This window comes from Somniosus microcephalus, chromosome 4 (genome assembly GCF_052327205.1).
Source record: "Somniosus microcephalus isolate GS21.2 chromosome 4, FLI_Smic_1.0, whole genome shotgun sequence".
In the NCBI taxonomy this organism is placed as follows: domain Eukaryota; kingdom Metazoa; phylum Chordata; class Chondrichthyes; order Squaliformes; family Somniosidae; genus Somniosus; species Somniosus microcephalus.
In genome coordinates this window covers 137,010,714-137,017,568 of record NC_140990.1, presented here as the reverse complement: position 1 = coordinate 137,017,568, position 6,855 = coordinate 137,010,714, and the positions used below count along the sequence as shown (strand labels likewise).

General features: G+C 40.7%; 1 long non-coding RNA gene across 1 annotated transcript; it reads left to right on the top strand.

The window, feature by feature from the left end:
• Positions 1–984: 984 nt before the first annotated feature.
• Positions 985–6,381, top strand: LOC147119828 (uncharacterized). Its single transcript, XR_015078088.1, has 2 exons — positions 985–1,419; positions 1,500–6,381. It is a non-coding gene; the product is annotated as an uncharacterized LOC147119828 (long non-coding RNA).
• Positions 6,382–6,855: the final 474 nt, after the last annotated feature.

Genomic DNA, 6,855 nt, shown 5'->3' with positions numbered 1-6,855 from the left:
GTTAGAATCCCCGTGTATAGCCCCAAGATTGGAATCTCCATGTACATTTCCATGGTTGGAATCCTCATGTACACTCACTGGGTTGGAATCCCCATTTGCTGTCCCAGGGTTAGAATCCCGATGTACAGCCCCAGGTTTGGAATCCCCATGTACAGACCCAGGGGTGGAATCCCCATGTACGGTCCCAGGGTTAGAATTCTCCTGTACAGTCCCAGGGTTTGAATCCCCATGTACAGTCACAGGGTTAGAATCCCCACGTACAGTCACAGGCTTGGAATCCCCATGGACAGTCATGGTGTTAAGCTAGATTAATCCCATACTGCCTTACCAATGCCTTGCAAAGCATGATGGACTAGTTGACATGGGTTAAAAGTTTAAATGTAAAAAAAACTGATGCAAGGCTATTGAAATTCAGTAGAAGTAGATAAGAAAGAACAGAAGGACCAGAATGTTCTACTCCCATCGAAACAAGCTTGACATAAGATAACTGGTGGAGACAGTCTCATGGTCATTATCTGTTGAAAGTTAAATGTGAAGCTTAAGCAAAACTCTGTAAAAAACCAAGTGACTCGTGGAGCGCGTGATCGCCTAGTTTTCTGTTTTCACATGACTTGCAATTTATGAAAGTGTATAAATATTGTAGCACCGTGAGTCTTGGGGCTCACTCTTTGGGAGGCATACTTGTGTGCAAACACAATTCGGTTTCTCAGAGTGAAGTCCAGGTACCTTAATAAAACTTTACTTATTTTACAGTTTCTTATTTTGTGTATTGCTGAGAAAGTGATAGACTGACCGGCGTGTTGAGTCTCCTAAAGCAGCGAACCCTGATCCCCCAAGTTAGGGGTAGATCCTCCTCACAGAAGCGAGGGGTTAACAATTCTGGCGATGAGGATGGGATTCCAAAGCACTTCGGTCCAAATCACAGCGGTCTAGGCTGACGAGTCACTTTCGGACGACTGAGCAACTAAGTGGCCACAGGTAAGGTTTTTACCTTTTTGCTCTGTCTGTTGCGAAGTGACTTGCCGCATTCGCTGTGATCCTGGCCTTGTGCTGACGGAATCCTTTAGTTAAGAATTCGGGATATCACACTTTCTCAAAGTCAGACGTGTTAGGTTAAAGTCCTTTGGGTTCGAGGCCCATAAAGTTTTAGGTTAAAGTCCTTTGGGTTCAAGTCCCATAATGTGTTAGAAAACAGAGGTTATATTCCTTTGGGTGAAAGTCCCATAAAGTGTTAGAAAACAGAGGTTATATTCCTTTGGGTGAAAGTCCCATAAAGTGGGGAAAACAGAGGTTATATTCCTTTGGGTGAAAGTCCCATAAAGTGGGGAAAGGGTTAAACGTATTAAACCGGTTAAATCAAATACGTACAAAAAATTGGAAAAAATCAAGTATGTACTAAGAGTGGGAAAATGGGGGCAGGTAATATAATAATTGAACAAAATAAGAAAAAAAAGAGGGGAAAAAAGATTGGAAAAAATAAGTGGGGAAAATGGGGGCAGGAAATATAATCATTGAACAAAATAAGAAAAAAAAAGGGAAAAAGATAAACTTAAAGTTTTACCGACATGGAAGTTATTAACATCTGTGCCGAGACAAATATAACACAAGACTGTTGAGTGAAAGGAACCTTAAATAAAATTGCTGGAATTTCAGTTTGTGTGAAAGTGTGTGTTAAAGTGTGACTGTTTTCCTGACTATGAATGTTTAAGAAGTTACAGTATTTCTTTTGTCTGAAAAGTCTGGCTTTAAAAGAAAGATTCTGTTATGTGTGTTTTCGCTCCACTCACTTCTCTGTGTTAAAAGCGTTTAAATCTTTTGTCTTGTCTTGGATTTTGGAGGTTTTGAGAGTGTGCGAGTGGGATTGTGCCTCAGGAGTTGGAAAAAATCTTTGAATTACAATTTAAATTGGGTTGGTGTGTGAAAGCTGAGAAGAACAGCAGGGAGTTTGTTTGGCGAAAGTTTGGGTTTCAGTCTGGGATTTGACCTTGGAGTCGCAGTTGCTATGGTGAAAAATTCTAAAGCAGTTTGATTTGATTTGTTTAAATGTGAAAAACGAATTTTTCTCCAGTTATACTCAATGTTTTTACAGTATTTTGGAAAGACATCTGAAGAAAGGACAATAAATATGACGCAATTTACTGTTTTCTGCAAGAGTGCTATTTTGTTTTGTTTGTCTGTTCACAGTTTTACAAAAGACAAGCTTCTGCCTTAAAGTTACAGTTGCCAATGTGCTTGGAAGAAAATTAATTTGAATGTTTACAGGCTCTGGATTAAATTGGAGTTATAAGGTTAATTAACCTATTAAAACCAGACTTTCATTCTGGCCACGGTGAAATTCTGGTTGGTGTGAATTTGTGTAGACCACATTGAATAATACTTAGCTTGTGAATTTTGCTCAATCTCGTCTTTGTCCATATTACCTCCGTGTTCGTGTTTAGTTAAAGTGTGAAAACACAACTGTCTGTCGATAGGGAAAGTTATTTTTGATTTACGTGAATTGCGTGCATTTGATAATGTTTTGCTCCACCTTCTTAGAATCCTGCAAAGGAGTTAACCCTTTCCACTGACAGCTGTTTAAGTTCACCAAGCAACAGCTTTAGTATGAAGTTTAAAGATATTGGACATTAAATAATTTAAGTTTCTTAATTTTAAGTTAATATTTCCCCAGTGACAGAAGGAATTTATGATTTGATAAAAATTGGAAATGGAGGATAAATTGATAGAAATGAAATTGAACATTGACAAAACCTGCCGGTACAATAATACTGCTGTTTGGATTTGGGGATAATTTTGTAATAACAAAATGGACTCAGGCACTATATATTGGGTTACTTTTGGGAAAATAAAATATCCTCTAAAATAATGATAAATAAAAAAGTGTTAATAACTTGGATCAAGTGAGAGCGTTTGATCTATGTTTTCAATGTTAAATGTTGTACTGGACAGTAAAGTTTCTCCAGGACTCATGAATGAGATATGAATGGCAATTAAAGGAAAGTGATTGAGAGTGTAAGATTGAAACAGGAGAATTACTTTACTGAATGGGAATTTTCAAAATTTTCTAGTGAAAGTCAGAAAAATGTAGTTAAGAATAATAAAAAAAACTGCCGAGTGTGTGCTCATTCATCTTCAGTGTACTACTGTCCCTTTAAAAGCCTGTGCTCCCCTCTTCAAGGTCACAGGCTGCGCGCTTTCTCTCTTTCTCTCTCTCTCTCTCTCTCTCTCGCGATCGTGACTGCGGCTAGAAGTTGTAATTGCAATGTGCGATGAATTACGAAATGAGAATGTACCCAATGGCTGAGAAATCGGCTAAAGACGCGAAGGCAGCTGCGGATAAAGTAGAGCAGGATATGTTAACTATGAGACAAGCTTTTGAACAATTGCCATACGATGAAGCATCAGAGGATGATGAAATTATCACTCAAACGTTGGTGAGATTGGGGGAATTATTGGCTTCAGCTCAGTCTCGGCAACAGCGATGGATTGTCAAATGGATACAAAATTCATTCTGAACCATTTGTCAAGGGAAGGGTATGTAGTATCAAAAGCAAAGATTCAATTTCACAAAAAGCGTGTCACATATTTAGGGCACATTCTGACACCAGATGTAAAAGTCCTGTTCTCAGAAAGGACCCAAGCAATATCCCAATATCTGGAACCTACCACTAAAAGAGGAATATGAGCATTTTTAGGATTAATAAATTTCTGCAGGCAATGGATACCAGAAATCACTAAACATACGAGGCCCCTAACTATACCAACAGGATCACAGGTTAGAGAACAGTTCGTTCTATCAGAAGCACAAAGAAATGCGTTCAATTCTTTAAAACAAACCTTAAGAGAGGCCCCGCCCTTAGGAAGACCAATGTATGATAGACCATTTAGGTTGTATGTGACTACTACCGATGGATGTTCTCATTCAGTCCTAACTCAGGTACATGGAGACAGGCAGAGACCGGTGGCGTACTTCTCCACTAACCTAGACCCAGTAGAGAGAGCCCTCCCTAGATGTCTACAGGGCATAGCCTCAGCCTACCATGCAGTGACCTCAGCAGAAAATATTACCTTACACTCAAAGGTGGAGATTTATAGCAGTCACGCCTTACAATCATTACTGAACAAATTATCCTTTGAATACCCCAGACCATCAGCCTCTAGATCAGATACAGGTGAAGGACAGATGGGATATGCAATTATAGAATCACCAAATGTGGTAGAATCAGGTAAACTTCCAAATCATTGGTCAGCACAGAAAGCAGAATTACACGCACTAGCAAGAGCATACGAATTATCAGAAGGGATGGAAGTAAATATTTATACGGACTTGAGATATGCCTTCGGAGTAACGCATGATTTCAGAATAATATGGAAAAGGAGGGGTTTTCTGACCACATCTGGAACTCCGATATCGAACCAAGTACAGGTAGAAAGATTGACGCAGGCAGTATTACTACCCAGGGAATTAGCCATAGTAAAATGCCAAGCACACACACGGTTAAATACACAGGTTGCCGAGGGGAATAGAATGGCAGACAAAGCAGCAAAATATGCCGCTATGTATAAGGACCAAAAACAAATGCCCCAGTTGGAACAAAAGGAGGGAGGGAAGTATCCCTCTTGTGCCCCATCATTGGAAGATGTACAAAAGCACCAGGAGGACGCTCCTGAAAATGAAAAACAAGAGTGGATAAAAGAAAATGGTAAAAAGGAACCTTTGACACAACTATATGCCAAGCCGAAGGGAAGGATAGTTGCTCCAAATTGGAAAATTCTTGGTACAACCCAAATTGGGAAAAGTGGCACAGCAGACAATTGATCACTGTCTGATATGTCAGCAACACAACCCGGGAAAAGCCGTACCAACCATAACAGCAACAACTCCTATCCCAGACGGTCCCTTTCAAATACTACAGTTAGATTTTGTACAATTAGAATCAGCTTACGGATATAAATATGTACTAGTTATCATTGATGTATTTAGTAAGTGGATAGGAGCCTTCCCAACAAGGAACAATACCGCAAAGACTGTGTGCAAAATAATACTGAAGGATATCGTGCCAAGGTTCGGAGTGCCAATACAATTAAGTTCTGACAACGGACCACACTTTGTTGCAGAAATTAATGCTGAACTTTGTGAAGTTCTCAAGATTAGACAACATTTACATTGCCCGCTCCATCCACAATCAGCAGGACTGGTGGAAAGGGCTAATGGAGCCCTAAAGCTAAAATTGGCCAAACTCTGTGTAGAAATCAAATTAAAATGGCCAGAAGTATTATCAATGAAAGACAGGATTATCACCAGCAGAAATTATCTTCGGAAAACCTTTAAGAACCCCGTTCTCGGCTCCCATCCAAGACGACAGACAAATAGATATTCATGTAATGGACAATCAGATGATGTCTTATTGTATGTCACTAACCTCTGCTTTAAAGTTGTCTCATCAACAGGTAACAGCCGTGACTAAACCAACACCAGAGGATGCCTGTCATCGACTCAAACTGGGTGATTATGTCTTCGTAAAGAACTTCTACTGAAAAGGATTAGAACCCAGGTGGAAGAGACCCCTATCAAGTACTGTTAACCATGCTTACTGCAGTGAAGGTCGAAGGAAAGACAAAATGGATTCACGCTTCACACTGCAAGTTGTCATCACCGCTCTTGTCATAATGGACATAACCTCAACAGCGACAGAGGAGACCCCAGGCGGGGTAACATCAGGAAAGATAGAAGAAACAGAGGATACCCCAGGTGGGGCAGTATTAATTGAGCACACCGAAAGAGCAGATCCGAAGCAATGTAGAGGAGACCCCAGGCGGGGCAGAATAATCTTCAAATATGTAACAAATATATGGAATAGTTGACACCCTGTGCAGTATGTAGAGAAAAGGTCGAGGTTATCATGTAATGATAAAAGGAGGGAATGTTAAGCTAGATTAATCCCATACTGCCTTACCAATGCCTTGCAAAGCATGATGGACTAGTTGACATGGGTTAAAAGTTTAAATGTAAAAAAAACTGATGCAAGGCTATTGAAATTCAGTAGAAGTAGATAAGAAAGAACAGAAGGACCAGAATGTTCTACTCCCATCAAAACAAGCTTGACATAAGGTAACTGGTGGAGACAGTCTCATGGTCATTATCTGTTGAAAGTTAAATGTGAAACTTAAGCAAAACTCTGTAAAAAAACAAGTGACTCGTGGAGCGCGTGATCGCCTAGTTTTCTGTTTTCACATGACTTGCAATTTATGAAAATGTATAAATATTGTAGCCCCGTGAGTCTCGGGGCTCACTCTTTGGGAGGCATACTTGTGTGCAAATACAATTTGGTTTCTCAGAGTGAAGTCCAGGTACCTTAATAAAACTTTACTTATTTTACAGTTTCTGATTTTGTGTATTACTGAGGAAGTGATAGACTGACCGGCGTGTTGAGTCTCCTAAAGCAGCGAACCCTGATCCCCCAAGTTAGGGGTAGATCCTCCTCACAGAAGCGAGGGGTTAACAACGGGGTTAGAACCCTCATTTACAGTCCCAGGTTTAGAATCCCCATGTACAGTGCCAGGGTTGGAATCCCCATGTACAGTCCCTGTTTTAGAATCCCCATGTACAGTCCCAGGGTTAGAATCCCCATGTACAGTCCCAGGGTTAGAAACCCCATGTACAGTCCCAGGGTTGGAAACCCCATGTGCAGTCCCACGGTTGGAATCCCCATGTACAGTCCCAGGGTTGGAATCCCCATGTACAGTCCCAGGGTTGGAATCCCCATGTACAGTCCCAGGGTTGGAATCCCCATGCACAGTCCCAGGGATAGAATCCCCATGTACAGTCCCGGGGTTGGAATCTCCATGTACAGTACC